General features: G+C 51.9%; 1 protein-coding gene across 2 annotated transcripts in view; it reads right to left on the minus strand.

The window, feature by feature from the left end:
- Positions 1-11,266, minus strand: part of SMOC2 (SPARC related modular calcium binding 2) — a 155,357-nt gene that overhangs the window by 13,433 nt on the left and 130,658 nt on the right. The window lies entirely within an intron of this gene.

Genomic DNA, 11,266 nt, shown 5'->3' on the forward strand with positions numbered 1-11,266 from the left:
ATGCTGCAAAACACCCCAAGCTCACGTGGCTGGAGAAGACACGGCCCCAGAGTCCTGTCAAGGGAGCCTGAGTCCGAAGGCAGTGGAGGGCCTTCGAGTAATTCTGTAATTGAGTTTACTGGAAGCTCAACATTCTACAGTACACTTTACCTACAAGTTAACTATCCCTAAACCCCCCTCCACCCTCCTCGCCGTTTCGGGATAAAGAGATGCAGCTTGACATGTCTTCCTGGAGTCTGGGAAGCAGGAGGAACATTCCACGCGGATCGGATGGTGGCGCTGTGTTACGACAGCCAAGTCGTTCAAAGACCAACGTGTTTATTCAGTTAGAGAACTCTGGGTTTCATAAATTTCCTTTTGACACAAGTTTTTGTTATTATTATTCAAGCACATGTTAATTGCCTAGAGCAGGAATCCATTTACACCAGTTTCCACTTCGTTAAATACACATATCAGAAAACAGATGCGAATCCCTAAGGGTCGGGGAAGGGCGAACATAGAGCTGTGTTATTCCCCTTTTCCCTTTGAACGCAACTGGAAAGGTAGATTATAATCTATAGGGAAACCCCCAGGACCACTGCAAGAATGTTACTTTTCAAGAAAAAAATAATTATCTCATTAACTATTCCGTGGGGAGGCAATGGCAGACTTGAGGCTGCAGGCGTGTCTGGGGCCGTTGGGGACCTGGGGGACTTCCTGCAGCCCTGTCAGCGCCAGCTCTGAGACAGGGCAGCGCCCTTTGCCCTTTGTCACAGTAATGAATGCTTCTGAGAGCAGCTCGCCTGACCACCAAGAGGAACAGAGAACAGCAGGCAGGCAGGCAGGGATGTGTCAGGGGGTGGGCATAACCCGCCCCGGTCCCAGCTGCCCCCGTGAAGTCCCACACCCCGGCTGGCGTCAAGATACCCCGGGAGGGCTGTGGTGCAGGTAGGAAACACGCAGGTGTCTGGGAAAAGGCTGAGCTGATGAGAAACTGCTCAGGGCTGTGAACAGCTGTAGGAAAGCGTTATGCTTGTGCTCTGTGCGGTGAGTATGACTTCAGTGGGGACGCACCCCGGTTATTCTGTTGCTGTTAATTTTATCATTTCCCCCCAAAGGAGGTAAAGCAACACAAGATTTTTAATTAGAAAGTGATGTGTATGCATCAGGAAACACAAGACTAACGGCACCTAAAGGCTTCAGAAGGCTTTAACACAACAAGCAGTTAAATTTAATCGACTTCTAACCAATATTAAATCAATCCTGCTATAGCATGTTTCTAACGTGGTATAAGCTACAGACGGCGAAGCGCACAGATCTTTCTGCTAAGGATCATATTTCGCAGTTGAGAGCTACTCTAGTCCAACAAAGAATACTTTTCATATTTATTTGCAAAGACACTGAACTTCACTTAAGTAAAGGGAAGAGAAAAACGGTTTAGGTTCAGAGAGGCAGAGCTGCTGCATCCTGAGACCAGCCTCCAGTGATGTCCGCCCCGTGCTCTGTGCACACACGAAGTCGACTTGCTGATGGGAAAGCCCGCTCGGAGCGAACACTTGTTGGGACCCAGGCGGAGGTCTGGGGTCCGGGGGTGAGCAATCTTCCCAGACCCGTCAGATCCCGGTTCTCGGGGCCGAGGTCCTCACCTGGCTTGACGGGGAGACGGAGATGGAGGGTGACCTCGCACTGTGAGAAGTGTGGTTCCTGATTTTCAGGACAACCACTCCTGAAATAGCAACAGCAGCGCCATTTCCAAGTAAGCGCGTGGATACACAGGGATGGGGCGGCACCCACAGCAACGCGCACTCCGGGAAGACAGTCCCTGCGTGTCCAGGGTCGGGCGGGGTCGACGGCCGACCGGACTGAGGACAGAGAGGTGAAAGGGCCTCGGCCTTCGCTCGCTAGCTGTACTTCAGCTCACGTGCCTTTACTCAGATATCCTGAGAGGGTGCTTCCTCGGGGGGACACGAGAGCCCCAGGCACGCTCATCCCAGTACAGTGTTTGTAAAAATGAGAAGAAATCAGAATGAAAAATTAGCACATTATTAAGAAGTGAATTCTCATTATATGAGAAATGACATAAGTACCATGAAATCCAAATTTCACCACCGTGAAATGGACCAGGCCTCCAAAAGGAGCAACGGGGCTGGCGGTGAAAGGGACGCGCCCCCCAAACCGCCGGGCTCCCTGCAAGGCACAGAGCAGCGCTCTCAGCTCCTCCACAGTCACTCCCTCGGGCCACGGTGACGACCGCGGAGATCTGGGCCCTGCCCGCAGAGCATGCTTGTGGCCACGCAGCCTCCCGTGTCCTGGGCTCAGCTCATCGAGCTGTCCCCCCGGGGACGTCAAGCGCCCAGGGACCTCCGACCTCCTCCCAGCAGCTCACCTCCCCTTCCGCCTGCACGGCCTCCATGCGGCCAGAAGCGCCCATAAATCTTGTGTCCTTGAAACCACAGCCTGCAGGCTCCGTGACAGGACACCTAGTCACTGTTTATTTGTGTCCACCCACAAGCTTGTTCCCTGCGGGAGTGGAGTAGAGCTCAGAAGGCTTGGGTCAGGGGAGACGCAGGGCAGGGGCGGCCCCGTGCCAGGAACTTCCATGGAGAACTGACAGCCAGTTAAAGAAACATTTGTAGAGAGAGGAAACCAGACTGTCCTTTTCAAAGCTGGAGGCAGAATGACTGCAGCCATTTATGTACAAATCTGAGGCAAAATAAAACAGCTCGTGCTGAAGATGCCTAGCTGATTTCATTCATCTGTGGAGTCCAAGGAAAGTACTCGGCATCCTGTTGCATTTCTGTGCAAACACTTGGGTTCTGATCCTGGTCTGTCCCCCAGTAAGCTGGCGGCCCCGTCCCAGGGCAGCCCCCCACCCGCCTGTCCCCGTCCTCAACCCCGGCTGCCTGTTAGCAATGAGCCGACTGGCTGCTGGCTCCCGAGATGCCAGGCGCCACTCGGCCCCAGGGAAACTGGGTCACATGTGGTGCCTTAAAAACTTACTTTACTTGATACCTCTTAAGATGAATGTGTTCTACACTGCCTACAAAACATCCTTATTTTAAAAAAGCAAAAGTTTTTGGTATAGAAAGGACTGATTTCAGCAAATTTACTTACACAGTTTCGTGTTTTCCCTTTTTCTTTAAAGTACAGATTGAAACATTTTCAGGACGGCTGCCTGGACCACATCATGAAACCCCACTCCATATGGTGACTAGTGAGCACTCAGGATCACCCCTAAAGGAAACCCGACACCAGAGGAAGGGAAGTCGGAGGGTGGCAACGTCCTCCTGCACGTACCGAGAGAAGGCATGAAACGGTGGCAATCCGTAATTTTGCACCCGTGTCAGCCAGCATCGGTCCCTAACCGTAGTCTGAGCATCACCCAGCAGGTGAGGTCTGTGGGCTGCTGGGCAGGGAGACCGGGAGGGGGGATCCCACTAGACGACCAGGCGACTGGGTGGGATGAAAAGTGTCACAGGACAGTGACACTAATTAATCTGGCTTTCAAGCGTCTAACAGTGGGCAGCTTAAAATCTCCATCTGGCTGGTTTATTATTTCAAATGTCTAGAAAACTGATAGGTGAGAAATAAAATGAAATGGAAACAAAAATCACACCCTTCTCTGATTTTTTTCATATCTGTCTGAGGAGCTGTGTGTGTGTGTGTGTGTGTGTGTGTGTGTGTGTGTGTGTCTGTATTATACCTGCACACTTATTAACTCCATTATAATTACCTACTTTTCTGTTTATAGGTTTAGCTCCTCAAATTTGGAAGTCAACCAATGGGGAACAAATTTCTCTAAATGTTTATCAGGTATGTGTCACGTCTGTCAAAGAACTCTGGCATGGCATCTTAGGATTCCCTGTGAGGAGGCAGTAGGGAGACACATGGATGGGGGAGGTAGGGATACAGGAGGTGAGATGCAGGAGGTGAGATGCAGGCATCCCTTCTCCCTTGGCCCATGGCTGTGACAACAGGGCCGAGCAGAAGCCTGGAAGTGTTGTATTTTTCTGGACTTGGTCAGAACTTTAATGGAGGAACTGGACATTCCCAAAGGCCTGTATAGTGTCTTCAGTGAAAAAAACCAGAGAAGAACTTGGGCAGGTAGAAAATTCTCCTTGCAACACCAAATCCCTGAAGATCAAAGTTTTATGGTAATAAAGCCAGGATTTAAAACACACATAAGGCTTGTCTTTCTCCCAAAGTTTTAAGAATGTATCATAGCAATTTTCAGGGAAGTCCAGTTTCGTGCAATTTCCCCCAGAGTAATATGAACGCATCTTACCTGTAGCGTGTGGGTCAGAATTGAGACCCACCGTTCGCTGCCTTCAGGGGTTGTGAGAAACGGGAATAAAGTTACACCCGCTCCTCTAGGAACATGAAGAAAAGCACTGATAACTGTCTCTTTGCAATGGCTTAGAGCCACTCTTGCCTGAAGACTAACACAGTCTTAAGGTTGCTAACTCTGCGTGAACTTTAGGCACCAGATTTTAAATCCCTTTATTTAATGTGCAATATTTTGAACTACATAAAAGCAGCTGGGTGGTGTGTAATTTCTTTCTCAATTACCTTTACCTGAAAGTAAGTGTAAACACAGGATGAACCGTGCTGTGCTCTTTCCCTGTGTGTAGCCAGAGGCCTGCAAAGTGCTCCAGGTGCGACCCACGCACCTCCTGGACCCTGGATACTGCCTGGATCTGCACGTGCAGACACGGTGGGTCTGTTCCCTGGTGGAAGACTCTCCTCGTGCAGCTGAGGAGGGGAAAGTGAGGCATCAAATAAAACCATCCACGGGGTTGATCGTCTCGAGAAACGGGAAATAAAACTGCTGTGACGCTCATCGTCACGTTTACAGCACAACAATCCGGTGAAGAGAAAGAAAAGCTCTACAGAACCTGCCACAAAGTCAAGGGCCTCTGAGACCCAGAGACAAAGGTGCAGAGGGACTCTCTGGCCCAGTAGCACGTGTGACCCCCGCTCTGCTCCGCGGTGGGCTCTGCCATCACTCAACTGCAGAAGCCTGCTTGACCCTGCCGACAGCCCACAAGCACGGCAGCCCTGCGTCTTCCCTCGGCCGAAACGCTGGCCTCCTTCCGAGTCCACATTCTCCTCAATTAAACACTGAGCTCGTGGGTTGTTTCCCAAGCACTGACTTCCCTTAAACACGTGCAACAGGCCCATCTCGGGCCATGGGGTCCACGCATCCCACCTGGGGCCCCCGGGGTCCACGGAGGGGGGTCCCCGCACCTGGGGTCTGCGCTATTCCACCGACTTGCATCTTCCAGCCCCCATGCTTCCGCCTCAGGACAACCTGCCAAACTGGGGATCACGGCGAGGTTCTGCCAAGGAAGGAGGAGGGGCGGGGGGAAGGGAGGGAAGGAGGCGGTCAGAGGAAGACCGAGGTTCTGGCTGAGCTGGAGAACCGGAACCCCGGGGGGGAGGGCCCTGCGTCGTCCTCACTGATCAGGAGTTCAGAGGCTGCCAGGCCGTAGTCGCTGTGTTGGGGCAGAGGGGCACAAACAGTCCAGGGCCCTGCCCTCTCCTGCGGGTGGACGGTGACATCAGACAAATTAACATCTCCCTGCTGAGGACCCGGGCCCTGAAGCGTGGAGCAAGCCCTTCTGAATAGGCAGAAGGAGAAGCTCGCCTAAAGGCCCCGGGGCTGGGGGCAAGGCGTGCTGAGGGGCTGTGAGGAAGCCCGGGCGCGTGGGACAAGACGGGAAAGGACGGCGGGAGTGAGAAGTGGGGTGCAGGCACCGCGGGGTCCCGGAGCCACAGAAAGGAGCTGGGACTTGATCTGGAGGGAAATCGCAGCCCTTGGAAGATACGGACGGGCCGCACCATGTGATTAATGAGTGGCACGGAGCCCACTCTGTGGGTTTTCGATGGACAGTGGGGTCCCCGGGAGCCCAGGTTGAGGCTGTGGCCTGTGGTCCAGGGACAAGATTGCTGAGACCAAGGTCAGAGTGGAGCCCAGAGACCTGAGAAGCGGGTTCAGGGGAAATCAGGGGTTGGAGGGGGCAGCGCTCCAGGGCTGGGGCTACGGCCAGGTCACACAGCCTCCCGAACACGACAAGGACAGAGGACATTCTCAGCAGAGGGCGCACTTGGATTCAGTCCCCAGATCCGTTCTTATAAAGTTGCTCACGCTGAGCTTCCTACGGGCACGAGTGAAAGATGACGTGTCCTGTTACTCTTTCTCTGTGAAACATTTTATGTCCCTCCCTTAATTTAATAAGTGCCTTTTTCTTAACTTTTAACTTTATATGCAGTTTAAACGTTTAAAAAAGTTAAAGAGATAATTAGAAAAGTTTCTTTGGTCACGCTTAATGTAAGATCCGTAAAATATCTGTAGCTAATAAAAGGCACATAAAGTGTATCTTCATAAATCCTCCCTGCAACTTGGAACTGTTTGAGTGTCATGGTCAAGATGACGGTGTTACAACCAGGTGGCCCCTGCATGGCAGGAAAGCACATAGTCAGGACGCCTATTCATCCTTTAAAACATCTACATGGGAGACAATGAGGAAAATTCATCCTCAAAAAACGCCCTAGGGCTTCCCTGGTGGCGCAGTGGTTGAGAGTCCGCCTGCCGATGCAGGGGACACGGGTTCGTGCACCGGTCCGGGAAGATCCCACATGCCGCGGAGCGGCTGGGCCCGTGAGCCATGGCCGCTGAGCCTGCGCGTCCGGAGCCTGTGCTCCGCAACGGGAGAGGCCACAACAGTGAGAGGCCCGCGTACCGCAAAAAAAAAAAAAAAAAAAAAAAAAAACCCTAAAGAAAAAGCACTAAACTTTCCACTCTTAAGATAAAATCAAAATCACTACTCTTATGTATTAACTCTAATTTTTTAAATCTTTTCTATATTTACATATTTTATATACTGTATTTATTTTTTCGTATTTTCAACACAGCTTTTCATCATTCTAAACAAAGAGGTTTGTAGCTTGAGGTTGTGCTTTGATTACTTAACATTTAGCAATATCGGAGTTGGGTTAAAGTCGATGCCTAAAGGGCCCCCAGAAATGATTCTCGTGGAGATGCGGTCAGAGAGAGCTGGGGCTCAGAGAATCCGCCTTCTCATTCACTAAATGCCCTGAGGTTCCCTCAGCTGTGATGTTCGAGACACTCTTTGCCGTTGATTTTATTTCTCTCTTGGGTGGGTCATCTGAGTCCAGCATGTGCACTAGGAATTCGGAATAGCTGATAAGTTAACTGTGAATATTTGTCTCAGAGACAGTGTTTATGTTTCCTGAGTCTCCCTACATTTCTCAAGGACAATATTATGTCCTTCAAACATTCGTTTGATAGCTACTTATTAACCACATGCTGGGTGGAAAGCACCTCTTGTACCCTTAAGGAGCTTATAAAGTAAAATACTGGTGACAAGAGAGGAGGGTTTATGGTGATAAAGTAAGACAGATGTCAGTTTTGTGGGAAGCACAGACTTTCTGGAGGTCTCCTGTCGGCCGAGGAACAGGAAGCATTTGAGGACACGGGTCCACGTCGTAATGAGGTGTTTTGACCAGCAGATACTGTCAGCAGTATTAGGGTTACTTCTGACCATCCCTTCAAGGCTTTCCTGAGTCAGGCGGCTTCCCTCCCTCTCACTGTCACTCAGAGCAACAAAACAACTACCTTTGCTTGGATTTTCTCCAGAGCACAATATTCTGAATGTTACCAAACCGACAGTGAAATGCTTAGGTGGTGCATCTTTAAGACCACGGAGAAGGGATAAGCGTGGACTGTCTTCTCTCGGAAGGCTGGGACACCCCGGCCCTTCGGGAAGCCATCCTCACTCTAGTAGTTGTGACCTGAGGTTGTGCAGGCACCTCCCTCAACACAACTCCGCAAAACAGAGGACGGAGCCACGAAGGGGAGAGAGCGCATCCTTATGCAGAGATGAGGCTCCTGTGGAGACACAGCCGGTCCACGTGGCGCCAAGGACCACGGGAGGAGCTCTGCCTGTGCTCAGCGTCCCAGCATCCCTCGGAAAACCGAGGTCACTGTGCCCAAGAACTGCGTGTGTGCATGTGAAACTCGGGAGAGAGCTGTGATGCTGTGCTGTGTATGGAAGCATCGCTTCCCGTTTTTGGACACGCACGTTTGTTTATTCTCTGCCCTGCGGTCCACCAATGCACCCAGCAGTGTGGGCGTGTGTTTCTGAGAGGATTTCTGAAGTATTTCCCGAGACAATGGACCACCTTCCTGTGGGAGCTGAGCCGGGCTGTCCCTGTAAGGACAGCTGCTAATTACCACGCGTTCTAGGCCTGGGAGAACAGAAACAGCAGCACGGTTCCTGCTCCAGCCCCAGGGAGGACAGCCATGCGGCCGGTGGGCATGCACGCTTGCACTGCCCACAGCACCTGCAGCCGAGGGAGCGGCCACACCTGTGCCCCGACCAGCGGGATCTAACCTGATGTCCGACGGATGGATGAGGAACATCGGATGGAATCTCGGGCTGCATAACCAGACAGAGGCCTGGCCAGGTACAGGTGAGCGGGTCCGGGCGGTGCGGGCAGCTCTCCTCTATTCCAGGAGCTCGGCGTGGGAACCCTGGTGGGCGCAGTGCCCCTCACCCTGCAGCCCAGCCTCTGCCTGGCCCGGCCGCGAGGAAAGAACAAGCAGGTGGTTTGGGCCCAGCGACGGGACCGGACGTGTCCCCCCAGCACACAGGCTGCAAGGACCAGACTCAGGCCAGGTGTTCAGACACAGGCTGGTTGCTTTCTCTCTGCTTTCCACTTCAGTGGAGAAACCTTTCTTTCCAAACTCCTAGTTCATTTACTTTTACTTTTGATAGTTTGCTCTACAATACAGGCTCTTTCATATCCTTTACGAGGAATCCAGGAAGGAACACGGGCTTAACAACCAGATAGACGGCTCAAACCACACACCTGTAAAAAGTCATTCACCTCTGTCATAAAAAAAATAAGCTTCTGCTCTACGATGTGCTTGCAAATTATACTTTATAGCACCTGCGACCTTGACTGGATTTTAAGTGAGGTTGCACTTTACTAAACTTTAAAATATTAAGAGTGAGCAAGTGTTTTTGTGGCCATCCCACGATGGGATGGGTGACCTCTGCTGCTTCCCTAACTGCCAGCCAGTACGTGAGTCACCACAGCCCCGAGACGGAGCCCTGGGCTCGGCCGCCGGCGCCCCCGGCGTCAGTGGAGGCCCCACGCCTGCCCTGTCTTCGCTCTCTTCCTCCCCCCACAACCCCCCGCCCCGTTGAGCTGGCCGCTCAGATGCCCCATCTCCAGCAAACCCTACCATGGACACGGGGAGGCGATCCCCGTTGGGAACCACATACCAACAGCAGCAACGAAACTACGTGACGGTCCCTGATGAACTAGACAAAACAGGAGGCGAGAGACAGCGCCGTTGACGGCCAGCGACCACCAGCCAATCTCTGGGGCCATCTGGGGCTTTAATCACCCCAGTGCATGCCGCAATCACCTCCTCAGAGCCCCAGACACAGAAACAAAGCCAAGGTGATGACAGAGGGGGATTCTTGTGCTGCCGCCGGGGAGGGAAATGGTCCCCATGAGCCGAGGGCTCTCCACGTGGGCTGGGGCCGCCCCCGCTCTCGTTTCCAGGGACCCCGCCCCGGGCATCAAACAGAACAGGGACCTGGGCCATCTCTTCAAGCTCTGTAATCTCATGATTTGGGGGGAATTTTAAACAGACGTGAGGGACAAGAGGTAGAAACGACACCGCCTCTGAGGAAATGGCCTCGCCAGCCTCTGTGCCGGTTAATGGCCCTGCAGACCCTCTGCTCAGCCGGGTCAGAGAGTGGACCCATCCCAGGAATTTGCTAGAATGTCTGCATCTTAGGAACAAGTCCCAATTTTAGTCAATTTTCAATGCAAAGGTTATTGTAAACCTTCACAGATAAATACAGTAAGAAACGGCTGTCTCAAGGATTTTTCTTTTTCTTCCCTGTGGAATGGAAGCAGTTACACACTTGGCAGAATTGGGGCAGATCACCGAAGGTGGGGTCTTGCAGAAGCAGAAGGTCTGGCCACATTCTGGAAGCAAAAAGTTGTTGTTTTTTTTCTCTACGTCTAGACCAGCTATGCAGAGCCAAAAATGGTGAACTCAGTTGACAATTTGATGAATGAGATGAGAAACTACGGCTGAATCTAAACAAGGAATACTCTATCCTGAAAGTGTCAACTTCTGAAACATTTCTAGGGCGATGGAGCCAACCCCAAGGTCTGCCGGGTCCAACTCCCAGTAAATGTGTATAAACAAGAGCACACAGGAGTCGTTTTCTCTTTTTCAAAAAAAAGTCTGTTTCTTCCTCATATCACTTAATCTTTGCCTAAATTTCTAATTCTTTTCTTTGTTTGAGTCACAAATAGAATGATAACAAAACAACACTGCAGACTTCAAAGTCGTTCTGATGTTGTGACCTAAACTGTTACAGACCCTACGCTTTTCCCCAGACTCATTCTCTCGCCCAACCATGCATCATCTTCCTGGCATCGTGTCAGTGAGGAGATGGGTAGCGTGCGGCTCGGGACCACATTGCTTCCAACGTGCCCTCCTGATGGAAATTCTCCACTTTCATCACCAGCCCTGCAGCTCCACAGCCGCCCTCTGCTTCATTCCTTTGCACACAGGGTCCTCTGTGCCCACCTACCCCCCCCAACACCGAAGCCTCCCTCCAGGGCTCTCCTCCCACCATGTCTGCCCAGGACCCTCCAAGCTGGAATCCCCACCCTTCCTCCAAGCTCCCAACAAAAACAAAGAAGGACTGTTACTGTAAAATAGAGCACTTGAGTACCCCTGCCACGAGAAACACTGAAAGAACGTATTTAATTCAGGTCTAACTCAGTGACAGGCACTCTTTAAAGCTATAGTCCAACAATATGGGGTTTTCTGGGGTTGACAAGGCGTGACAGAGCTGGCTTCTGGGAGTGAACACAAAGTCAAAAGAGGTCTGTGCTTATACTTCGTTTCTGTCATAAAATGCATACTAACGTCATTCAAAGGCAGCATCATTTCTCTTGGGACTAAAGCCTGTTGTCCCGTAAGTGACCACACGGAAGGTCCCGAAGGGTCCAGGGTCTCGGTCAGGTGGAATCTGGTGGAGCCGCACGCTCCTTCCGGGCAGCGGGGGCAGGGGTGTGGCTGGGAGCAGGACACCCACGCTGGGCCCTGAAACTCACCCGCGACTGCAGAGCTGATGACCCACCCTCTGGGGTTTGGTGTGGCTGCACCGGAACCATGGACCACGTGTCATGTGGACAAATTCAGCTGAGGTTTCCGGTGAGAGGC

Source organism: Pseudorca crassidens, chromosome 13 (assembly GCF_039906515.1).
Source record: "Pseudorca crassidens isolate mPseCra1 chromosome 13, mPseCra1.hap1, whole genome shotgun sequence".
Lineage (NCBI taxonomy): Eukaryota > Metazoa > Chordata > Mammalia > Artiodactyla > Delphinidae > Pseudorca > Pseudorca crassidens.